The sequence below is a fragment of the Petromyzon marinus genome, chromosome 47, assembly GCF_048934315.1.
Source record: "Petromyzon marinus isolate PM22_M1 ecotype Great Lakes invasive population chromosome 47, UKy_Petmar_22M1.pri1.0, whole genome shotgun sequence".
Lineage (NCBI taxonomy): Eukaryota > Metazoa > Chordata > Hyperoartia > Petromyzontiformes > Petromyzontidae > Petromyzon > Petromyzon marinus.
This window is the reverse complement of record NC_133713.1, coordinates 7,010,855-7,037,837: the sequence shown is the minus strand read 5'-3', so window position 1 is coordinate 7,037,837 and position 26,983 is coordinate 7,010,855.

Here is a 26,983-nt window from a genome sequence, read left to right as displayed (position 1 = left end):
AAATATAAATAAATAAAGCCTGACTGTCTCTTGTCGCTAAACACAACAGGAGAATACGCGACGTCGCGGTTCCAGGACCCCGTCGCTGTTGTGTTTGGACAGGGGCCCTGACGGTCACGATGTATTTGAACACCGGGAGGTAGAGTGTGTCTGTGTGTCTGTGTGGGTGTGTGTGGATAAGTGTGTGAGTGTGTGTGAGTGTGGCTGTGTGTGTGTGTGTGGCTGTGTGTCTGTGTGGGTGTGTGGATGAGTGTGTGAGTGTGTGTGAGTGTGGCTGTGTGTCTGTGTGGGTGTGTGTGGATGAGTGTGTGAGTGTGTGTGAGTGTGGCTGTGTGTGTGTGTGTGGCTGTGTGTCTGTGTGAGTGTGGCTGTGTGTGTGTGTGGCTGTGTGTCTGTGTGAGTGAGTGTGAGTTGGGGGAGCGGTGGTGTAGCGGTTAGCGCGCTGCGCTATGAACCTGGCGACCCGGGTTCGATTCCCTGCTCACGGCCAACCCCAGTGGCGATTATCTGAACCGGTCCTGGGTCTCCCCTAGGTCGACTCAGCCTCAAATGAGTACCTGGCGCGGGGTGTAAACATCGCCACTGGGGAGACAAAGACGGCCGGGCGTGGTGTTGGCCACCCACCCCCTCGTGTGCCGTGCCGGCCTTTATAGGTGCTCGCTAACAGCACTTGCCCCAACAGTCTGTTTCAGGCTATACGGGGGAACTTTGTCTTTTGAGTGTGATGGTGGGGGGGGGGGTGTTTAGGGAGGGAGGAGGTGGGGATGGAGGGAAGAGGTGGAGAGGGGGGGAGGAGGTGGGGAGGGGGGAGGAGGTGGGGAGGAGGTGGGGAGGGGGGGAGGAGGTGGGGAGGTGGGGAGGGGGGGAGGAGGTGGGGAGGAGGTGGGGAGGGGGGGAGGAGGTGGGGAGGTAGGGAGGGGGGGAGGAGGTGGGGAGGAGGTGGGGAGGGGGGGAGGAGGAGGTGGGGAGGGGGGGAGGTGGGGAGGGGGGAGGAGGAGGTGGGGAGGGGGGGAGGAGGTGGGGAGGGGGGAGGAGGAGGTGGGGAGGGGGGGAGGAGGAGGTGGGGAGGAGGTGGGGAGGGGGGAATCGGTGGGATGGTTTGTGGAGAGACAGAGAAAGAGACAGAGAGAGAGAGAACAGAATCATTCTGAAAGAGCCGTAAAACCCAGACGGGAACGCCGTGCCATTTACCCACATCCCACATCATCACCCAGCCTAGCCCGGGTGTGTGTCTTCCAGATGGGCGGGGGTGGGTGGTTGGGGAAACAACAACAACAACAACCTCTAAGATTTTTTAAGATTGTTTTTTTTTTCCTCTCTGTTGGCACGCGTTTATAGAGAAGTACTCCATGACTTGGTGGCGCTTTTTGACAAAGCGATGTGAGAAAATAACAAGAGGGGGTTGGAGGTTATAATTCTTTGAGAGCGGCAGAGAGAAAGGATGAAGCCGTCTCCACCACTGACCCCCCCCCACCACCACCACCCCCCCCCCCCAAATACCGCCCGCACCAAAACAAAAATCTCTCGCGTCCCAAGCCGACTTAGACGCGCGCGCGTGTGCGTGTGTGCGTGCGTCGTGTGTGCGGATATTTGTGGGTCACTTGATTTGCTCGGACCGCGGGGCCCTCACAGGCGCAGATCAAAGTGAGGCACGGGCGCTTGCCCACTTTTGTATCTGGCCGGCGTCCACAAAGCTGTGGCAGCTGCCGCGAGGAGCCCCCAAACCCCCAACCCCCCCCCCAACCCCCCTCTTTTCCTCTTAAATATAAAAACAATTCTGGAAGAGAAACGCAGTGGAGCTGCAAACCCATCCGCATCCCGTAACCCTTCCCCCCCCACCCCCCCCCCCCCCCCAATAGTCCCAGCCACCTTCACTCAACCGTCGCAAGCACCCCCCCCATCGCTCACACACACACACAAAGTGGCGGCTGCATATGCAGCGGCTGCCAGTATAAGCATGTAATTATCAGGCTAGAAAACGTACAATCATTTCCGATGCGACGTAGTTAAAATCACTCAGTTAGGGCTTTAAAAAAAATCTCTCACTACCCCCCCCCCCCACGTCACACACCCACCCACCAGCACCCTACCCCCCTTTTCTTTTTATAGTCTTTGTAGAGAGTTAATTTTTATGCCATTTCTCTCTCTCTCTCCTCTACCCACCCCCCCCCACTCTCTCTCTCTCTCTCTCCCCATCGTGCTCCTCGCGAGCAATCTCAAACCTTCGTCGTTGCTCTCGAGAGGGAGAAAAAACGCCGCCACCGCACAATTTCTCTCGCCCTATCTTCCCGTCGCTGCCGTCGAAAAATGAAACAACAACAACAACAAACAAACAAACATCGCCGTTTTCTAATCGCCGATAACAAGATCCACGGCCGGTGCGTGCAGTCAACGCGATTTGGCAGCACCAGTCAACACGCACGCGCCCCAGAGCATCACCACGCCACACATGCACTCTGAAATGTTCACGACATTACAAAGTCTTGTGTGGTGGTGGTGGTGGGGGTGGGCGAGGAGGAAATATTATAGGGGGTGAGAGGGGTGGGGGGTACGGATGTGTGGGGGTGGGCGGTGCGGTGCGAAAGAAGTTCAACGTACGTACGGGCGTAGCGGTTAACGCGCCGCGCTACGAACGCAGCGCGTTAACGAGTTCGATTCCCGCTCACGGCCACCAACAGCGGTGAGATTATCTGAACGGGTCCTGCGCTTCCCCTTGGTCGACTCAGCCTCAATTGAGTATCCGGTGCGGTGGGTAAACATCGCCACTAGGGAGACAAAGGCGGCCGGGCGTGATCCTGGCCACATACACCCTCGTGTGCCGTGCCGGCCTTCATCGGTGCTACTCGCTAACAGCACTTGCCCCAACAGTCTGTTAAGGCTATACAGGGGGATCTTTGTCTTTGGGTGGGGTGCAGTGGTTAGCACACCGCGCTATAAACCCAGCCACCTGAGTTTGAACCTCAGCCCGGGCTCAAATCAGTGGGGGGTGCGATATTGAACCGATCTTGGGCCCTCCGTCAAGCCCAACGAATCCTCCAACTGTCCAGCTTGGTGAATCGGTGAGGTCTTAACCCAGCAGTGGACTAACAGAAAGCTGAGAGAAAAAAAAAAGAATGAATCGTGGAAAGAATGAACGAGGCAAGATTTGGAGCGCACTGACCACCACCTATGCACGCGATGTCCTTAAGAGTTGACAGCGGTGTTTCTTGAACGGAGAGTCGGCTACTTCAAACACGTGTAGATTGTTATTTTTACTGTAACAAAAAAATAAATCAGTAGCTTGACGAACGGCGGAAAGTAAAACCCGCAACGTTTCAGCTGACAGGCCTCCATCAGAGGCCTTTATTTGAGATTAAGTGGGATTATGCGATGCGAGCAAGGGGTGGGTGTGAGCTGAATGGGCTGGAAGGCACAGACCCCGGCGAACACAAACGGCAGGTCCTCACTTCCTATCCCCGTTCTACCGTTCCCTCTTTGCAAAAGCTTAATCCGCCTACAAAGAGAAATGTTCCAGGAGCGAGGTGAGAACGTGCGGTTTCACTCAAGGGATGGGGAACAACAACAACAACAACGAAAGAAAGACCCCATCCGCTTCTGTGCGTCACGGTGGCTAGGAGATGTTAACTAACTCGCTTGGTATACAGGAGCTCGTGGGTTCGATCGCGACCCTGACGCCTGCTGCTGTATATCTGAAGTTTGCAAGTGTCTCTCCCCCCCCCCCCCCCACCGGGGTCGCGTGGATTTCTCCAAGTTTTTTTTTTCCCATCCATACTTAGAGACTTGCATTTCAAATATTTGGCCGCCATAAATGTCCACGTGATAAGCCACTTGTGGCCAGGTCGTTTCGGAAAAAGAAGCCATAAAAATACATTTAGTTTAATGGTTTCGTTTTCTGATACCGGGTTATTACGAGCGCTGCGGCTGGGCAAGTTGATTTTTGGCGAAACATCGAACAAAGACGGTCACTGCATCGCGCGCTTTCAGATGCGCTTCTGCGGCCGTCTGGAACGCTCTTCCCTTCCGATATTAAGAGTCGACCGGAGCTGTGCTCTTTTAAATACTCTCGATTGAAAACTCATTTCTTTAGAACTCCCCTTTGTGTTCAGCTGATTGTGCTTCCCCCGCACCGCCGATGAGCACGGTTGGCTACGTACGGTGCGAAAGAAGCAGCAACGTACGTATCATCCATTCAGCGTTAGTGGTGGCACACAGAGGGGACGGTGACGGCGTGAGAGACGACGAATCGGATAACTCTTTTGAAACGCGGCGGAAAAGTCCCCGCCGTCTGCCATCGGCGGTGCTGGCAACGAGCGGCTCCATCCGCGTGAACATCAACGACGCAAATCGGAGCGTTTTTCAAAGCGCCAGCGCTCACCGACGTCCCGATTATTGCTCACGTAAAAAATGAAAAAGTGACGATGCTCGCACGTCGATCCTCCTCTCTCGCTCTCTCGCGGCGTCGTGCAATGGCAGGCGACCTTCACGGACCCACGGCGGTGGTCACGGCGGTGGTCACGGCTGGGCACACGAACACACGGCGGACGTAACCGCGGCGGTGACACATTAATTCGGTTAAAAAAAACACATTTTTATATATATAAAATATAAAAGCAACAACTGAAAAGGCGGAGAGAGGAGCGGGGCCAATGGTTATTATTATTATTGTTAAGATCCCGTGGGGGTCACCGTTGCTTTCCGGCAAAGATTTGGGCAATTTCCGGCGCTAATCTGGCATTGGGAGTGTGCGGGACACAAAGGGAGACACGGGAATCTGTAAGCGGGAGGGAGTGGCCGTTCTCTCTCTCTCTGTGCCTGGGGGACAGCGTCATTCAACCGGGCTGGTGTCTCTTTTATTCACAGGCACTGAGGCTCTGCTTGGGGTCTCTTTCCCTTTTCCCTCCCGCCTACCCCCCCACCACCACCACCACCCCTCTCTCTGTGCCACCTCCCACCCAACACCACCCACCCACTCTCTAACCGCCGTCCCACACACACACACAATCCACCCCCCCCCACACCCCACCCTCTATAGCAAAAGAAGACAAAAAAAAATATACAATAAAAAATATAAAATGAAATAAAGCCAAAGGTGTCGGAAGTGAGACCTTTGCAGGAGCCTGCGGGAGGCCGTGCAGTCTGGCCGGCCGAGTGGCCAGGAAGCGGATTAGAGCCCCGTCTATTCACTGGCGGTGGGGTTTGGTGCCTCGAATCGCAAGACCCTGGGCCATTGTAGACGTCTCTATGCACACCCAAGGCAGCCGCCGCCGCCACCAACAACCACCACCGCAACCACCGCTATTGTTGATAGCTGCATTGATATGTTTTTTTTTATGCTTCGTATTTTAAATATCGCTCCCGTTGTTCGTCCGTACGTACGTATGTTGAACTTCTTTCGCACCGTACGTAGCCAACCGTGCTAATCGGAAGTACGTGAGCTTGTGACAGTTTTTTTTTTTCACGATTAAGATTTTTCACTCTTTTAGCCGATGGACTTTTTTGTTTGTTTTGTTTTACGTTTCAGATGTCGCAGTCGGTGTCTGCTCTGAACGCGCCGTGCCTCGTGTATTCGCCTCGTGTCCCCAGACCTCCCCGGCAAAGAACATCATCGGGCTCAATCTATTTTCGATGTCATCAAAGGAGACTCGTGCTTAAACGTGTATTTTGTTTAACCATGCAAGTGAGAACTCAGGGGAGCAGGGTGCGGTCTCGTTTGCAAGATTGGCCCGGGGTCACAGAACACGACAAAGGCGATGGCATAAAATAAAGTACGGCAACCAAGCGAACAGATCACAGAGCAGAAACAGCCAAATAGAGAAATCAGAGCAGAAACAGCCAAATAGAGAAATCAGAGCAGAAACAGCGAAATATCCGCGCGCGATTAAACCACCTTCTCAAGCACAGCGAAGTGATTGACATTTTTAATTGCATATGTTTTTTACCAATTCAAATATTTCACCTGAAAAAAAAATGCATTGAAGATGGTTGGAACATCTCGTCTGAAACGATGTCCACCACAATGTCGGTTGATGCATGCAGAGCAAACACGAAGTGAGGGTTTCTGAGCCCCATCACCAATGACTGCACTAAACAACCACAGAGGAATGTTACTGAACTTGGCACATTCCAGCTCTGAGACTTAGAAATGCTGATTTAAAATGAGACGCACAACATCCTGGGGGCACACACAATCAATGTGTGCATAAATATAATTGAAAAATAGTTCTATAACGTAAACTAAAAACTATTTTTTTTTACCAGTTAAGGCCCACTTACTGAGCCACGAAACTTTTTGTTCAGATTTGACCTGGCTATCACAAATGAGAGCACAAAGAAGTGGCTTATCACGTGGACATTTATTATAGCAGCCAAATACTCTAAACGGTACATTGAGTCTAAATGTTGAGTGGATAGTCGGAGGACTAGGAGAAAAATCCACACGACCACAGAGAGAAGGACACGCCAACTCCAAATAGACAGCAGGCGTCAGGGTCGGGATCGAACCCGCGACCTCCTACATACCAGGCGAGGTAGTTAACATCTCGCCACCGTGGTAGAGAAGGGTCGGGATCGAACCCACGACCTCCTACATACCAGGCGAGATAGTTAACATCTCGCCACCGTGGTAGAGAAGGGCCGTTGCCCGAAACGTCACCTAACCTCCCCTTTTAGAACCGCCACGGCGTTATTCAAGAATGCGTTGAGTGATTTTCTTTCTCTCTTAACTGCAAGAACGAACACTGACCCAAGTCCGGCTTCAACAACGCTGAACCATACTCTTTGGTTCTTTCGGTAAAGTCACGTCTACCTACAACGTGACTTTACCGAAAGAACCAAAGAGTATGGATTCCTGCAGTCACGACAACTTCAAATCACAACGGTTAACCATTCCGTGGCGCCCCACGATGGACAGATGTCTTCTTTCGGGGGTTGGGGGGGGGGAGGGGTGTCCTCGACACTGGGTGATGCCGCACCGCTATCTGCAGAGTTTCCCCGAACGGACATCTCTTCGTCTCGCCGATCGATAGGCGCACGCGTGTTGGAACGCAAAGTGCGCGTGCCACGCGTGTTCCTGTGTACAGCCAAGCACACCGCGAGCGGAATCCAATCTCGGTCTCAACTTGTAAAGTATAATAAATAATATGACTGTGCTTCGGCACATCAAGCCGACTGGCTGTCCAGAACAATAATAGTGTCCAGCGGCGCCCCCCCCCCCATTCCCCTTTTTTTAAAGCAAAGAAAACCTCGGACCGGTTTCGACCTTCTGGGTCTCACCAGCAGTCAGACTGGTTAAGCAAATACTGCTCTGGGCTCGAGATGAAGACGTCATCCTGGTCAGAGACGCAGCTGCGACCACCACCGCCGCCACCACCACCACCGCCGCCACCACCGCCACTCGCAACCAATGCGTTCCACACTCCACCGGGACCCACAGCTGCTGCTGCTGCTCAGTCCGAGACAACGCTGCGACCTACAAGAAATGCTCCCCCCCCCCACCCCACCAACCCACCCAGACAGTCTCCTCGCCATCTGCTCTGAGGTCTTTCCCCATCGGTCGGCGGGCTCGTGAAGACCGAGAGGGTCACCAAAATACTAATGGCAAGGGCCCTCCGCCTCAGCGACGGGGCCACGTTGAAGGAAACAAACACAAAAAGCGATATTGTCATCGCGGCTCTCCTAACAGACTGGCGTACCGACTTATTGAGCGCTGCTTTCTTCCGGGGGGAATCCTATCTTTAACATACTGGCTCGCAAAAATTAAACCCCGCAAAGACAAAGATCCCTTTCTGGCAATATAACAGGTGTTAAGACGTTAAAGCACCTAACAGAATCCCTCGATTTCCCTGGCGTGGACCAATCGGTTTCAAAGACAACGCGTTTATGATCGGAGCATGTTTGTTTTTTTTTTGCGTTTGTTTGCATGTTCACCACAAGTACGTGCGGTTCATGCAGACGTGATTCCATGAAAAATGATGCCGTTTGGTGTTTTAACATCTTAACACACCTGTTTTAGCATCTTAACACACCTGTTTTAGCATCTTAACACACCTGTTTTATCATCTTAACACACCTGTTTTATTTCCAGAAAGGGTAAAAACCGACTGCTATAAAGATCCCCGCGTACAGGTTTCAACAGACTGTTGGGGCAAGTGCTGTCAGCGAGTAGCAGCCGATGAAGGCCATCAAGGCACAGCGGCGAGGTGGCGCGCGGCCAGCACCACGCCCGGCCGCCTTTGTCCCCCAAATGCTGATGTCTGCATAATGCGCCAGGTACTTACTTTAAGGCCGAGTTGACCTAGGAGCGGCACAGGACCGGATCAGATTCTCGTCAGTGTGGGGGAACGAGCGGGAATCGGACACGGGTGAACGGGTTCGTGGCGCAGTGCGCTAACCACTACACCACTGCTCCCCGCCCTATCGTACGCACACACGCGCCTTGCATCACATGGACACACACACACAGACACACATATAACGGTGGACCGATTTAACGGTGGATTTTGTGGAGTCGTGCGAAATGTGGATGCTAGGGATGAGTTTTTTAAGGACAATAACGGATCTTTGTTGGATTGTTTGACAGTGTGCGTGATGTAATCGATGTATAAATTGTGCATGAAGCAAACTTGCACTGCCCACGCATTTGCACGGGATGTAACGTGATTCGCAAGCGATGTCTTGCTATTCGTTTCCCCAATGGCACTCGCTTGCGCACTTTTAATCGACAACATCAACGATTCGAAGGAGATATCATCAACATAATGCACCCGAAACGTGTGTCCAGTGTCAATAAAGTTATACAAACCTGGTCACACACACACCGGATTATAAGACGCACCCCCCAAAAGTTGGCTTTTAAATACGGGGTGGGGAGGGTTGGATTAAATCATAATCCGCAGAATACGGTACGGGTGCTCCTCGTTTAAGGTGGTAGATGCATTCTTGAAAAGTGTCGCGTTAAGTGGAAAAATGCGTTAAGCCAAAACCTTTTCCCCAACGGCGGGACACGGTGTCCCACTACGATATACAACGCACAACGCAAGTGAGGTGGCCGGACAAATAACTGAGGGTACGCTGGCACGTTGATGTCATGTTCCGCGCACCGTATCACTGCACCGCTCAGCCGTGCAGCTCAAGAAAGTAGTTAGTCGACTATGGCTCAGAAGCCGCGTTATAACGGTGCGGGTTGTCGCGTTATAACGGTTGCGGGTTTCTGAGTTATAACGGTGCGGGTTGTCGCGTTATGACGGTGCGGGTTTTGCGTTATAACGGTGCGGGTTTCTGAGTTATAACGGTGCGGGTTGTCGCGTTATAACGGTTGCGGGTTTCTGAGTTATAACGGTGCGGGTTGTCGCGTTATGACGGTGCGGGTTTTGCGTTATAACGGTGCGGGTTTCTGAGTTATAACGGTGCGGGTTTTGCGTTATAACGGTTGCGGGTTTCTGCGTTATAACGGTGCGGATTGTCGAGTTATGACGGTGCGGGTTTTCGCGTTATAACGGTGCGGGTTTCCGCGTTATAACGGTGCGGGTTTCCGCGTTATAACGGTGCGGGTTTCAGCGTTATAACGGTGCGGGTTTCCGCGTTATAACGGTGCGGGTTGTCGAGTTATAACGGCGTGAACCCCGTCGCGTTAAGCGAGGCGTCACCGTTAATTCGTTTGTAGCAGCCACGCCCCCTCCCTCCCCGCCTCGCCCCACCCCCACCACCTACCCCCCCCCTTCCTCCCCCCCAAACCCCCCGTGCTCTATCGTTGGGCACCGGGAGACGTCTCGGCTTGAGACACTCAATGTTGTTCTGAAAACTCCGCTGGGTCCCCCCCCTGTCCGGGACAGCGCGTTTGTTTTGGCAGCTCGTTCAATTGCACTTAAGGAACCGTCGCCGGTGATTGCATGTTTCACATCGGCGGGCACGTTGAGACGAATATTAGCAAACAATTAATTAGAGTTTGCGTATGCGTGCGTGTGTGTGGTGTTTTTTTTTTTACACGGCCCAATTTGCATGCGGCATACTTAATTATTCATTTATTGACTTATGTAATTGTAATCACTCCTGCGGTAATTGTTTTCTTGGTAATGCATCTTCATTACGAAGCTTGTGTCGGCAACAATGAATTGCGAAGTAGTTGGACGAGGGTTGGGGGGGGGGAGTGTACACTTAATCAGCGTCTTGATCGAGCTTTTTTTGTGTGAATTATAATTGACGGAATTTAAAAGAAACCGCAAACGTGTCGAGTTTGTTTTTGGTTGTCTGTTCCTCCAAACGCCAACCCAGCAACATCACCGTCACGATTTGCTTGCCCATAAGAAACGAACGGACAGCACAGCCAGTGTGTCTGCTACACAGCACACGCGGGAGGGTGTGGAAGGAGCAAACACCACGCCCGGCCGCCTAAGTCTCCCTAGTGGAGCACTCATTTGAAGTCGAGTCGAACTTAGGGGGGAGGCACAGGACCGGACCAAATGAATATTCGCTGAAAGCGCGCTGCGCCAACCACTGCCCCACCGCTCCCCTCCCACGTGGAGAACACGTGCACGGGAACACGCGCGCGCGCGCACACAGGCGCGGGCACGTGCGTCTGTGCGTGTGTGCGCGTCTGTGTGCGCGTCTGTGTGTGCGTCTGTCTGTGTGCGTGTGCGCGTCTGTGTGTGCGCGTGTGTGCGCCTGCGTCAATTAAGAAGATCAAGAAAGGGCATCGCACAGATGCGGCCCCCTAAGGTGGAGTCCAAGAAACCGGAGAAGGTTGATGTCTCCATTTAAAACAACTCCGTTGTCTGTGTGCCGCCCGACCGCCTGGGTGGGTGGTTGTGTGGGTGACTGGGTGGGTGGTTGGGTGGGTAGGTGGGTGGTTGAGTGGGTGGGTGCGAAGCAGAGCTGCTTGTCGATCAGCATCCTATTACTTTGAAGTGGCAGTCTCGAAGTGTGATTATTACACTAAGCCCAAGAATGTAATTTAAACCACCGTCTATTTTTAACGGTAAATGGCAGTCGGAATTGTTAACTGTTGTTAAAGCCGACTTTGGGCAGTGTTCATTTTTAGCAGTTGATAGAGAAAGACAAAAAAACAAACTCAACATATTCTTGACTAACACTCTGACGGCCGAAAAATAAAATGAAAACAAAATCTGGAATAGCTGACGTTTCGGGCAACGGACCTAATTTACAGTACAAAGAGACGTCAGAGAGGTACAATCTCTAATTGGCTGTGTCGGGTGGTGGCGGGTTAACGACACATTTAAATGTACGCGATCTAACCCACAAAAGAAACCACTTTACGGATAAAATTGTAATATTGGTCGCGAAAGCCTTGACACTAATCGGTGGTGTACGTGCAGTATATTTGTGTGAAACAACGATCTAGATGAAGGAAAGTGGACGTGATAACGGCAATTTTGTAAGCACTGATTTTGAAAGTTCGCCCGTGAGGTGGATGCATCTTTTTGTTCGCCTCCGGGCACGCAACTTACAAAACAAACTGGGACTCGCAAATTTCGCGGAATTACGGGGACAGCTAACAGCGTCTCAAGGGGATAGGGCGATCCTGGGAAAACCGGGACAGTTGGCAACCCTAGGCGAACAGGGTTGATGATGATGATGCTGCTTTACCTAATAATAATTATAATTTCATTTTATAGAGCGTCATTCATGCAAGCGCATCCCACAACGCTGCACATCAAATCAGCCAGTCGCTTACACCGTTAAAACAAAAACAAAACTGTGAAAGCGGTAACCTCACTGCGTCTTGTGACTCTTTTTCAAGAGGGTCCTGCCGAGCTTTAGAAGTAGGGGGTTGGTGGTGGGGGTGGTTGCTATGAATGAGTCATTTGTGGTAATGACTCCGGCACGCAGTGGCCTCTACAAGCGGCAGACTGCGCGTCTGTGGTTTCTTTTTTTTTTGCCTAGACGCGCCGCAGGAATAACCAGGGCGGGCCGCTTGCGTTCGAACCGTGAACGTTTGCAACACGCGGGCGAACGCGCGCGCGGCGCTGTTGAATTCGTTGCACGTTTAAGTTTTACTGCGCGTGTCTCCTCTGGAGGTGTCATCCCTGGGCCTGGCGATTGATTATAAGTGATCACAGCTGCCGGTGCTCCTACTGCTGCTGCTGCTGCTTTCACATTCCGTTCCACGAGCACACAGACAAAGATCCCCCGTGTAGCCTTAACAAACTGTCGGGGCAAGTGCTGCTAGCGAGCGCCTATAGGTGACCACACAGACACAAACACACACACACACGTGTAAGCACACAAAGATACGCAAAGATACGCAAAGATAAAGACCCCCCCCCCCTATAGCCTTAACTTTTGGGGAAAGTGCTTTTACCGGGAACCTATGAAGACCGACGCGGTGGGTGGCCAGCACCACGCCCGGCCGCCTTTGTCTCCCCAGTGACGATGTTCACTCATCGTACCAGGTACTCATTTGAGGCTGAGTCGACCTAGGGCAAACCCAGGACCGGTTCAAATATTCGCCAATGTTATTGTTCTTGAGCGGGGATCGAACCTGGTTCACTGGTTCGTTGTGCAGCGCGCTAACCGCTACACTACCGCTTCCCATACATATAGACACACACGCAGACGCACACATATAGTCCATGCACTACAAAAATCCGTGCGCCATTACAAACACACTCGCAGGTATAGACATCACGACACAGCCACGCGGGAAGCAGCTGTTGTACTTCAGCATCGGCGTATCGGTTTGTTTTTGTTACGCGTGCGTGTGCACCACGAGATGAGAGGTGACACGTTTCCATCATCGAGCAAGATGATGAGAACCTCGATAAGGCGGTAGGGAAGAAGCCGAAGGGGAAGTGATGTGACCTGCAGTGTGGTGAGTGGGTGGGTGAGTGGGTGTGTGAGCGAGTGGGTGAGTGAGCGAGTGAGTGAGTAGGTGTGTGGGCGAGTGGGTGAGTGGGTGAGTGGGTGTGTGAGCGAGTGGGTGAGTGAGCGAGTGGGTGAGTGAGCGAGTGAGTGAGTGGGTGAGTGAGCGAGTGGGTGAGTGGGTGTGTGAGCGAGTGGGTGAGTGGGTGTGTGGGCGAGTGGGCGTGTGAGCGAGTGAGTGAGTAGGTGAGTGGGTGTGTGAGCGAGTGGGTGAGTGAGCGAGTGGGTGAGTGAGCGAGTGAACGAGTGGGTGAGTGGGTGTGTGGGCGAGTGGGTGAGTGGGTGTGTGAGCGAGTGGGTGAGTGGGCGTGTGAGCGAGTGGGTGAGTGGGTGTGTGAGCGAGTGGGTGAGTGGGTGTGTGAGCGAGTAGGTGAGTGGGTGTGTAAGCGAGTGGGCGAGTAGATATGTGAGCGTGTGGGTGTGTGAGCAAGTGGGTGTGTGAGCAAGTGGGTGAGTGGGTGTTTGAGCGAGTGAGTTAGTGGATGTGTGAGCGAGTGGGTGAGTGGGTTTCTAAGCGAGTGGGCGAGTGGATGTGTAAGAGAGTGAGTGAGTGGATGTGTGATCGAGTGGGTGAGTGCGGATGTAAGCGCGTGGGTGAGTGGATGTGTGAGCGAGTGGGTGAGTGGGTGTGTGAGCGAGTGGGTGTGTAAGCGAGTGGGTGAGTGGGTGTGTAAGCGAGTGGGTGAGTGGGTGAGCAAGTGAGTGAGTGGGTGTGTAAGAGAGTGGGTGTGTAAGCGAGTGGGTGTGTGAGCGAGTGGGTGAGTGAGTGGGTGTGTGAGCGAGTGGGTGTGTAAGCGAGTGAGTGAGTGGGTGTGTAAGCGAGTGCGTGAGTGGGTGTGTGAGCGAGTGGGTGAGTGGGCGTGTAAGCGAGTGGGTGAGTGGGTGTGTAAGCGAGTGAGGTTGATTCTGAATGTGGAGGAAAAACCCGGAGGACCCGGAGAAAAATCCTCACGACCACGGGGAGAGATATATATACAGCAGCAAGCGCCAGAATCAGGATCGAACCCACGAACTTCCTGTATACCAGGCGAGGTAGTTAACATCTCATAGCCACCGCGGCCTGTAGTGTATGGAGTGGTGCACATGTATTATGACCCCCAATTCTCAAAAACGTAATATTTGTTAAGTAAGGTTTATTTAAAACAGAAATGAATATTCAAAGGGTGGGGAAAAAAAAAACATGTAAGGGGTAAATTAACTGGGGGTTACGACATGTGCACCACCCCTGGAGGTGGTTGCACACTGTGGATGAGACGAAACCAGTCAGTGGTAGACCGAGTTCTCAACACGGGAGGAGAAATCCACGCGTGAAGATCACGGAAACAGTCACCGTGGTGGGTAGCGATGGAAGAGTGATACGGGGGAGGAGGGAGTGGGTGGGGGGGTGGAGAGGGCGACTGCCTGCCAGTCGGTAAAGCGCAGTGACCGGAAGAGGTGCTGCGTGCTGGACCAAGCCGCACCGACCACCGCTTTCGCTCCCGAAATCCTAGCGAGTTGCGAGAGACGAAGAAGCTGGGACACCGGGGCGCGCCCACTTCGAGACGCGTGGCGGCAATGGGCGGATGAATGGACGAGTGAAGGGGGGCGGAGAGCAACGGGAACAGTGCCCTCCCACCCCTCACCCACCGCGTGCGCCTCTTAAGAGGAAAAGCAAAACGCGAGTGTCGAGGTCTTGCTAAACGACAACTAAACGATTTTATTTAACCACGTACGGAGGCTCTTATTACACGCTTTCTATTCACTCACTCTGTTGTTGTATCCTCAAATCTTGTAACTCAATGTTAACCCACTTCCCAATGTGGTATCGACTACAAACTTGGTATACTTATGTCATACTGATGACAATACTATATTCTGTCATTAAACATAAAAAAATATATTTTTATCATTTTTTTTACGTTGTGTTTCGGCTTGGGTCTAATTGTCCACGCTCAACTGACGTTGGCTGTAAATGACCACGGTTCCTTACGTTGTGGCAAGCTTCGGGGCCACTTCCTGGAGTCGTGGAGTTCTGCCATTTACTAGTACGGTACATTTCATTAAAGCGTGTTTAAAAAAAAAAGTATTTTAAAATATAAATTATTTCAGAAGCGACCTGGCTTTCACAAACGATGGCTCGGCGAATTGGCCAATCGTCGTGTGGAAATGTTATCGCAGCCAAATGCTCTGAGCACGTGATGTCGATTTCATATGTGGAGGGGGAAAACCGGAGGTACCCACGGTGAGATAGACGATACGCAAACTCCAAATATACAGCAGCAGGCGTCAGGGTCAGGATCGAACCCACAACCTCCTGTATACCAGGCGAGGTAGTTAACATCTCGCCACCGTGGTGACAACAGTGACAAGCGTTCAGTCGTTTCGCATATCACTTATGGACTCGATTTTAATTCGATCGCATCTCGGTTGTCTCGAGATTTGACTCCGTCAGTAATGTAATCACGTACAAGGGATTAAGCTGCCTTCAGCCAACAAATGAATCGATTGACGGTAGCCCGGGTCACCGCAAAATATTGGTGGGCCGGTTATAGTTTGACATCTCCCTTCTTCATAGGTCTTCTGGTTTCGGAGTTATGGAGGTTTTGGCACCCCCGGGTCACGATGGTGACCCGGGTCACCGCCAATCGATTCAAATGTAGATGTATGGTGGCAACGTCCCAACACATAGCAAACGGCCCTTTAAAACTAGCGTTTGTGTGGGTGTGTAAGTGGCTGATGAAATATGTAAAGCTTGCACCGTCGGATAGTGTTTAATTGACAGCGATGAACAGCCACTCGCTGTCGACGTCCGCAGCGTTTACCTGCTCAAGCACTCACGTTGATTTAGTTCAGCGGTTCTTAACCTTCACTGCACAGCTTAGCACCCCATTGGTTCTCAATCGCTAAAAACATGAAAATGTTTTGATGAAACAATGTAGTTGTACTTACGTGCCCTTTCGATGATTTACCTTCTAAAAAGGTCTGGCCGCGTATCGCACCTCCAAGGGGTGCGTGCACCCCAGGATAATGAGAACCACTGGTTTCGTTTAATTCAGGGGCGATAACTCACGAGTACTGCCCGTGAACTAACTCAGACACAATCTGACCAACCCGTGAACTAACTCAGACACAATCTGACCAGCCCGTGAACTAGCTGAGACACAATCTGACCAGCCCGTAAACTAGCTGAGACACAATCGGACTCGCCCGTGAACTAACTCAGACACAATCTGACCAGCCCGTGAACTCACGGAGACACAATCTGACCAGCCCGTGAACTAACTCAAACACAATCTGACCAGCCCGTGAACTAGCTGAGACAAAATCGGACTCGCCCGTGAACTAACTCAGACACAATCTGACCAGCCCGTGGATTAGCTGAGACACAATCCGACCCAGCCGTGAACTAACTGAACTAACTGAGACCCAATCTGACCAGCCCGTGAACTAGCTGAGACACAATCAGACCTACCCGTGAACTAATGGAGTCACAATCCGAACCACCCATGAACTAACTGAGACATAATCCAACCTTCTCGTGAACTAACAGAAGCACAATACGACCCGCCCGTGAACTGAGATATAACCCGACCCACTCGTGAACTAACTGAGACACAATCTGACTCACCCGTGAACTAACTGAGACATAATCTGACCCGTTCGTGAATTGACTGAGATACAAGCCGACGCTCCCGTGAACTAACAGAGGCACAATTCTACCTGCCCGTGAACTAACTGAGACACAATCTGACCCTCCTGTGAACTAACAGAGGCATAATCCGACCCGCCCTTGAATTAACTGAGACCACAAGCCAATCCTCCCATGAACTAACGGAGACACAATCCTACCTGCCCGTGAACTAACGGAGGCACAATCTGCCCTGCTCGTGAACTAACAGAAGTACAATCCGACTCTCCCGTGAACTAACGGAGAAACAATGCGACCCGCCCTTGAATTAACTGAGACACAAGCCGACCCTCCCGTGATCTAATGCGGAGACACAATCCCACCCGCCTGTGAACTGAGACACAATCCAACCTGCCCGTGAACGAATGTAGACACAATCCGACCCTCTCGTGAATGAATGGAAACACAATCCGACTTTCCCATTAACTCATGGAGACACAATCCGACCCGCCCGTAAACTAACAGGGACGTAAGACAATCGTCCACTCGACTGATGGCATCATGGTGTGGCCCACGGTGTTCCTACTGAAACGATTCATGAACTGAAGTTCCAAAAACTCAGCCAAAATATCTGATCGAGAAAAAAATGTAATGGCGGAGGGGGGGGGGGGCGGAGATGGTGGGGGGCTTCACCCCCCCCCCCCGTACAATATCAAAATTAACCAACTTGCTGTACTGCCAGCACACACCGGCATTCTAGGAGGTCCACGGAGTTCGGGGAGGGAGGAAAATGTCACGGCATTTGCGCGGTGATCCACCAACCCCCTCGCTGCTGCCTCCACAGCGCTGGGATACCGGCAGCCCCACGTGCAGCGGCACAGCCACCAGCGACCGTTTCCACTTCCCGAATGAAGGGGGGCATCGCGCTGTGCAAATTGCCAGCCAGGTGACACACAGATGGGACGTGAGTATCAGTATCCAGAGTTAAATTTCCACGCGAGATGAGACCCAGGGCCACGTGCGCACGAGCAGCGAGACCCCCCCGGCGCTTAACGCTAACGCCGCTAACGCCCCTTAACGTCCCAGAGGTTAATTTCGCAGTTTTGCGGGTTTTAGCCCAGATTTATCTGCGTTTCCATCGCCCCTGGAAAGTTAGTTTCGCACGCCCGCACCTGCTGTGCCGCGCAAAGTGGGCCAACGCGAGGCGTTCTGGGGAGGATTTAGATCCGCGGTGCGTCGGGAGGTTACGGAAGGGCATGGGGGGGGGTTGGAGCGCTTGTGTGTGAAGCTGGTCGGGGGGTAAGTTCGTTCTCCGAGTCTGTTGTCAATTATAGATTTGACGGCGTCGCTCTCTCTCTCTCGCCCCTGGTAGCTCGGTCTGGCGCCCTCTTCCTCTTCCTCCTCCTCCGCTAAACGAGGGCCCTAAAAGTCGAGCTGGCGCTCAGGAGGAGGTGGGGTTGGCGCTGGCATCATCGAATGTGTCCCTGTGACCCAGCCGAGTTCAGGCTGCTTAGCGGTAAATCACCGTCATCCCACCCACCCAGCCACCCCCAAAACGACAAAGGTCGCCCGGTATAGCCGTAGCAGTTTGTTGGGGAAATTCGTTCATTCATCACGCATAGTCAGCGAAGGACCACTGCGCCAGGCCGTGTGACCTCTTGCGTTCGCACAACTTGCACTTTGGTTGCCATCCACCGGTGGCTCGAGTTATTTGTTTGATCCCACGTATCACGGGGGGGGGGGGAGGGGGGGTGGCGGGGGGGTGTGAAGCAACCACGTGAGCGGCGCCATGCCTTTGAGGGTCGCAGACTTCACTTCGAACATCGACCACGATTTGCTGCCGGAGTTTGCGCATCTAGAGCGGGAGCGACGCTGTCCACAGAGCGACAGTCCTCGAACTAAAGTGCTGTTAGTGAGGCCCGGCACGGCGCACGAGGGGGTGGGTGGCCAGCTCCGCGCCCGACCCGCATTCGTCTCCCTCGTGACGATGTTTACGCACCGCACCAAGGTACTCATTTGAGGCTGAGTCGACCTAGGCGAGGCCCAGAAGCGGTTCAAATAATCGTAACTGGTGGTGGCCATGAGCGGGGATCGAACTCAGGTGGCCGGGTGCGTAGCGCAGTGCGCAGACCGCTACTCTACCGCTCCGTAGCACACAAACAAAGCCAAAGATTCCCCATATAGATTGTTAGGCAAGTGCTGTTAGCGAGCACCTATTAAGGCCGGCGCGGCACACGACGGGGTGGGTGGTCAACACCACGCCCGTCCGCCTTTGTCTCCCCATTGGTGATGTTTACTACACATCGCAGCAGGTACTCAGTTTAGGCTGAGTCGACCTAGTAAGAGGGCCAGAACCGGTTCAGATAATCGTCACTGGTGTTGGCCGCCACCTTCCACCTCCACATCTGAGAGGAGGAATAGCCGGGCGCCGCCCAAAGAGACGCTGGTGCCCGTGCAAGTGGCTCAGCAAGACGCCGCACCAAATGATGCAAACCCTTCAATTGCGCGCTGGAAAATAAAGGAGGACGACGAGGAGCAGAGGCCCTGGCTTTCACCTCTATGAGCCGACAGAGTTTCGAAAAGACGAACGCACCGAGAGCCACAAACGCCTCCCGCGACTCAGCTCGTGAAGAGTGACCACGTGGAGCTCGTTTGGTTGACCCGCCGCATGATGAATGCGAACTGAGTCGCATTAAACCGCGAAGCAGCCACCATGATGATGATCGCTTCGAGTTTGCGGCGCCGGATCTCACTGTGTTTTCTTTTGTTTGTTAAATTTGCGTCGAGCTGGAGTCGCCCGTGAGAGATTGACGCAGGCTCCTTACTCGCAGGATCCGCAGTGGTGTGCCAGAGTTGATTCACGACAACCTGACTCTCATACATGACAACCTGACTCTCATACATGACAACCTGACTCTCATGCATGACAACCTGACTCTCATTCATGACAATCTGACTCTCATACACGACAACCTGACTCTCATACATGACAACCTGACTCTCATACATGACAACCTGACTCTCATACATGACAACCTGACTCGCATGCATGACAACCTGACTCTCATGCATGACAACCTGACTCTCATGCATGACAACCTGACTCTCATACATGACAACCTGACTCTCATACATGACAACCTGACTCTCATGCATGACAATCTGACTCTCATGCATGACAACCTGACTCTCATGCATGACAACCTGACTCTCATGCATGACAACATGACTCTCATACATGACAACCTGACTCTCATACATCACAGCCGACTCTCACGCATGACAACCTGACTCTCATACATGACAATCTGACTCTCACACATGACAACCTGACTCTCATACATGACAACCTGACTCTCACACATGACAACCTGACTCTCATACATGACAACCTGACTCTCATTCATGACAATCTGACTCTCACAAGTGACAACCTGACTCTCATGTATGAGAACCTGACTCTCATGTATGAGAACCTGACTCTCATACATGACAACTTGACTCTCATACATGACAATCTGACTCTCATGTATGACAACCTGACTCTCATACATGACAACCTGACTCTCATACATGACAACTTGACTCTCATACATGACAACCTGACTCTCATACATGACAACCTGACTCTCAAACATGACAACCTGACTCTCATACATGACAATCTGACTCTCATACATGACAACCTGACTCTCATGTATGACAACCTGACTCTCATACATGACAACCTGACTCTCATGTATGACAACCTGACTCTCATACATGACAACCTGACTCTCATGTATGACAACCTGACTCTCATACATGACAACCTGACTCTCACACATGACAATCTGACTCTCATACATGACAACCTGACTCTCATACATGACAACCTGACTCTCATACATGACAATCTGACTCTCATACATGACAACCTGACTCTCATTCATGACAACCTGACTCTCATACATGACAACCTGACTCTCACACGTGACAACCTGACTCTCATACATGACAATCTGACTCTCACGCATGACAACCTGACTCTCACGCATGACAACCTGACTCTCATACATGACAACCTGACTCTCATTCATGACAATCTGACTCTCATACATGACAACCTGACTCTCATGTATGACAACCTGACTCTCATGTATGACAACCTGACTCTCATACATGACAACCTGACTCTCATGTATGACAACCTGACTCTCATACATGACAACCTGACTCTCATGTATGACAACCTGACTCTCATGTATGACAACCTGACTCTCATACATGACAACCTGACTCTCATGTATGACAACCTGACTCTCATACATGACAACCTGACTCTCACGCATGACAACCTGACTCTCATACATGACAACCTGACTTTCATACATGACAACATGACTCTCATGCATGACAATATGACTCTCATACATGACAACCTGACTCTCATGTATGACAACCTGACTCTCATATATGACAACCTGCCTCTCATTCATGACAACCTGACTCTCATACATGACAATCTGACTCTCATACATGACAATCTGACTCTCATACATGACAACCTGACTCTCATGTATGACAACCTGACTCTCATACATGACAACCTGACTCTCATACATGACAACCTGACTCTCATGTATGACAACCTGACTCTCATACATGACAACCTGACTCTCATGCATGACAACCTGACTCTCATACATGACAACCTGACTCTCATACATGACAACCTGACTCTCATGTATGACAACCTGACTCTCATGCATGACAACCTGACTCTCATACATGACAATCTGACTCTCATGTATGACAACCTGACTCTCATACATGACAATCTGACTCTCATATATGACAACCTGACTCTCATACATGACAACCTGACTCTCATACATGACAACCTGACTCTCATACATGACAACCTGACTCTCACACATGACAAGCTGACTCTCATACATGACAACCTGACTCTCATACATGACAATCTGACTCTCATATATGACAACCTGACTCTCATACATGACAACCTGACTCTCATGTATGACAACCTGACTCTCATGTATGACAACCTGACTCTCATACATGACAACCTGACTCTCATGTATGACAACCTGACTCTCATACATGACAACCTGACTCTCACGCATGACAACCTGACTCTCATACATGACAACCTGACTTTCATACATGACAACATGACTCTCATGCATGACAATATGACTCTCATACATGACAACCTGACTCTCATGTATGACAACCTGACTCTCATATATGACAACCTGCCTCTCATTCATGACAACCTGACTCTCATACATGACAATCTGACTCTCATACATGACAATCTGACTCTCATACATGACAACCTGACTCTCATGTATGACAACCTGACTCTCATACATGACAACCTGACTCTCATACATGACAACCTGACTCTCATGTATGACAACCTGACTCTCATACATGACAACCTGACTCTCATGCATGACAACCTGACTCTCATACATGACAACCTGACTCTCATACATGACAACCTGACTCTCATGTATGACAACCTGACTCTCATGCATGACAACCTGACTCTCATACATGACAATCTGACTCTCATGTATGACAACCTGACTCTCATACATGACAATCTGACTCTCATATATGACAACCTGACTCTCATACATGACAACCTGACTCTCATACATGACAACCTGACTCTCATACATGACAACCTGACTCTCACACATGACAAGCTGACTCTCATACATGACAACCTGACTCTCATACATGACAATCTGACTCTCATATATGACAACCTGACTCTCATACATGACAACCTGACTCTCACACATGACAACATGACTCATACATGACAACCTGACTCTCACACATGACAAGCTGACTCTCATACATGACAACCTGACTCTCATACATGACAACCTGACTCTCATGCATCATAACCTGACTCTCATTCGCAATAGTTTTTTTGTGGTTGGGGGAGGGATTAGGTCGCCGTGTAACAATGTGTAACAATGTGTGGCAATGTGTAACAATGTGTAACAATGGGTAACAATGGGTAACAATGTGTAACAATGTGTGGCAATGTGTGACAATGTGTAACAATGGGTAACAATGTGTGACAATGTGTGACAATGTGTGGCAATGTGTGACAATGTGTGACAATGTGTGACCATGTGTAACAATGTGTGACAATGTGTGACAATGTGTGACAAAGTGTAACAATGTGTGACAATGTGTAACAATGTGTGACAATGCGTGACAATGTGTGACAATGTGTGGCAATGTGTGGCAATGTGTAACAATGTGTAACAATGTTTGGCAATGTGTAACAATGTGTGACAATGTGTAACAATGTGTGATAATGTGTAACAATGTGTAACAATGTGTGCAAATGTGTGACAATATGTGACAATGTATAACAATGTGTGACAATGTGTAACAATGTGTGACAATGTGTGACAATGTGTAACAATATGTGACAATGTGTAACAATGTGTGACAATGTGTAACAACGTGTAACAATGTGTAACAACGTGTAACAATGTGTGACAATGTGTAGCAATGTGTGACAATGTGTAACAATGTGTGACAATGTGTAACAATGTGTGACAATGTGTGATAATGTGTGACAATGTGTAACAATGTGTGACAATGTGTGACAATGTGTAACAATGTGTGACAATGTGTAACAATGTGTGGCAATGTGTAACAATGTGTGACAATGTGTAACAATGTGTAACAATGTGTGACAATGTGTAACAATGTGTGGCAATGTGTAACAATGTGTGACAATGTGTAACAATGTGTGGCAATGTGTAACAATGTTTGACAACGTGTAACAATCTTCTTTGGTTCTTTCGGTAAAGTCACGTAGAATGAGAATAAAATAATAAATTGATAAAATAAAATAACACAATAATATTCTCACGACGTTTCGGCCACAACACAAGCGGCCTTCATCAGGTGAAGGGGACGAGACTGTCTGGAGGACAGCGCTGGAGTGAGAAAGCCACGCTCAGATCACGACCTTTAAGCTGTGTGAGAAGAAACAAAGCACCTTGACAAAGGAATTAGCATATAATTTAGCATTGAAATGGCTGAGTGATTAGCTTGTGACTGGTCACAGAAAAGGCTATGTTAAAGTTAAAGCATACACATCAGCAAAGGCACCCCTTGACAAAGGAATTAGCATAGAATTTAGCATTGAAATAGCTAAGTTAAAGTATACACATCCGCAGAGGCACCCCTTGACAAAGGAATTAGCATAGAATTTAGCATTGAAATAGCTGAGTGATTAGCTTGTAACTGGTCACAGAAATAGCTATGTTAAAGTCAGAACATATACATTCACCGAGGTACCTAGTACAAATCAAACAGGAGAATTTAGCATTGAAATAACTAGGCGAATTTAGCATTGAAATAACTGAGTGATTAGCTTGTGACTGGTCACAGAAATGGCTATGTTGAAGTCAGGGCCTACACATCTGAGCTATTCACAGTAACTGAGTATACAATACAATATATATATAATGAATACTATATAGTGAACCAATAAAAAATACTAAAATCTAAATTACCTCAATGTTATCAATAAACTCTATATTCTCCAATCAGCTAAGCTACCAACAATAAGTCGTTATATATCACAATGCTATGTGATATATAACGACTTATTGTTGGTAGCTTGGTAATTTATGTTAGTATTTTTTATTGGTTCACTATATAGTATTCATTATATATTGTATTGTATACCCAGTTACTGTGAATAGCTCAGATGTGTAGGCCCTGACTTCAACATAGCCATTTCTGTGACCAGTCACAAGCTAATCACTCAGTTATTTCAATGCTAAATTCGCCTAGTTATTTCAATGCTAAATTCTCCTGTTTGATTTGTACTAGGTGCCTCGGTCAATGTATATGCTCTGACTTTAACATAGCTATTTCTGTGACCAGTTACAAGCTAATCACTCAGCTATTTCAATGCTAAATTCTATGCTAATTCCTTTGTCAAGGGGTGCCTCTGCGGATGTGTATACTTTAACTTAGCTATTTCAATGCTTAATTCTATGCTAATTCCTTTGTCTAGGGGTGCCTTTGCGGATGTGTATGTTTTAACTTTAACATAGCCTTTTCTGTGACCAGTCACAAGCTAATCACTCAGCCATTTCAATGCTAAATTCTATGCTAATTCCTTTGTCAATTCGCTTAGTTTCTTCTCACACAGCTTAAAGGTCGTGATCTCAGCGTGGCTTTCTCACTCCAGCGCTGTCCTCCAGACAGTCTCGTCCCCTTCACCTGATGAAGGCCGCTTGTGTTGTGGCCGAAACGTCGTGAGAATATTATTGTGGTATTTAATTTTATCAATTTATTATTTTATTCTCATTCTACGTGACTTTACCGATAGAACCAAAGAAGATGAATCCTTGCAGTCACGAAAGCATTAAATCGAAATTTAACGTGTATCAATGTGTGAAAATGAATAACAATGTGTGACAATGTGTGACAATGTGTAACAATGTTTAACATTGTGTAACAATGTGTGACAATGTGTGACAATGTGTAACAATATGTGACAATGTGTGACAATGTGTGACAATGTGTAACAATGTGTGACAATGTGTGACAATGTGTGACAATGTGTAACAAGATGTGACAATGTGTGACAATGTGTGACAATGTGTAACAATGTGTAACAATGTGTGACAATGTGTGACAATGTGTGACAATGTGTAACAATGTGTGGCAATGTGTAACAATGTGTGACAATGTGTAACAATGTGTGACAATGTGTAACAATGTGTGACAATGGGTGACAATGTGTGACAATGTGTAACAATGTGTGACAATGGGTGACAATGTGTAACAATGTGTGACAATGTGTAACAATGTGTGACAATGGGTGACAATGTGTGACAATGTGTGATAATGTGTGACAATGTGTGACAATGTGTAACAATGTGTGACAATGTGTGAAAATGTGTGACAATGTGTGACAATGTGTAACAATGTGTGACAATGTGTGACAATGTGTGACAACGTGTGACAATGTGTAACAATGTGTAACATGTGTGACAATGTGTGACAATGTGTGACAATGTGTAACAATGTGTGACAATGTGTGACAATGTGTGATAATGTGTGACAATGGGTGACAATGTGTGACAATGTGTAACAATGTGTGACAATGTGTGAAAATGTGTGACAATGTGTGACAATGTGTAACAATGTGTGACAATGTGTAACAATGTGTAACAATGTGTGACAATGTGTAACAATGTGTGACAATGTGTGACAATGTGTGACAATGTGTAACAATGTGTGACAATGTGTAACAATGTGTAACAATGTGTGACAATGTGTGACAATGTGTAACAATGTGTGACAATGTGTGACAATGTGTAACAATGTGTGACAATGTGTGAAAATGTGTGACAATGTGTGACAATGTGTGACAATGTGTATCAATGTGTGACAATGTATAACAATGTGTAACAATGTGTGACAATGTGTGACAATGTGTAGCAATGTGTGACAATGTGTGACAATGTGTGACAATGTGTGACAATGTGTAACAATGTGTGACAATGTGTGTCGTAAACACTTCACCACCCTACACAGCCAATTCATAAAAGTGGCACGCGAATCAAAAGTTGCTATGTTCATAACTTTAAACTATTTTACAACGAAACTTGTTTTTACTTCACCAGGTCAAAGCCCCACTCAGCTGCGTCGCATATTATCAGAAGCGACCTGGTTATCACAAATGATTGCTCACCGAAGTGGCTTATCGCCGTGTGGAAATCTATCACCGCCAAATGCTCTAAACGCACGCTGGTTCTCAATTTGGAGGGAAAAGCCGAAGGACCCGGAGAAAAATCCACGTGCCCGCAGAGAGAGAGAGAGAGCGGGGGAGACATGTACCATCCACATATACAGCAGCAGGCATCGTCAGGGTCGTAATGGAATTCACGACCTCCTGTATACCAGGCGAGGTAGTTAACATCTCCTAGCCACCGTGATTGTGTTGAGATAGAAACGCAAATCCCAAATACACAGCAGGCATCGTCAGGGTCGAGATGGAACCCACAACCTCCTGCATACCAGGCGAGGTAGTTAACATCTCACCACCGTGATGATGATGATGAGAAAGAAAAGGCAAAGATCAAATATAGAACAGCCATTGTTACGGTCGGAATGGAATTCACGACCTCCTGTATACCAGGCGAGGTAGTTAACATCTCCTAGCCACCGTGATTGTGTTGAGAGAGACACGTAAACCCCAAATATACAGCAGGCATCGTCAGGGTCGAGATGGGGCCCACGACCTCCTGTATATCCGGCGAGGTAGTTAACATGTCCTAGCCACCGTGATTGTGTTGAGAGAGACACGCAAACCGCAAATACACAGCAGGCATCGTCAGAGTCGAGATGGAACCCACAACCTCCTGTATACCAGGCGAGGTAGTTAACATCTCCTAGCCACCGTGATTGTGTTGAGAGAGACACGCA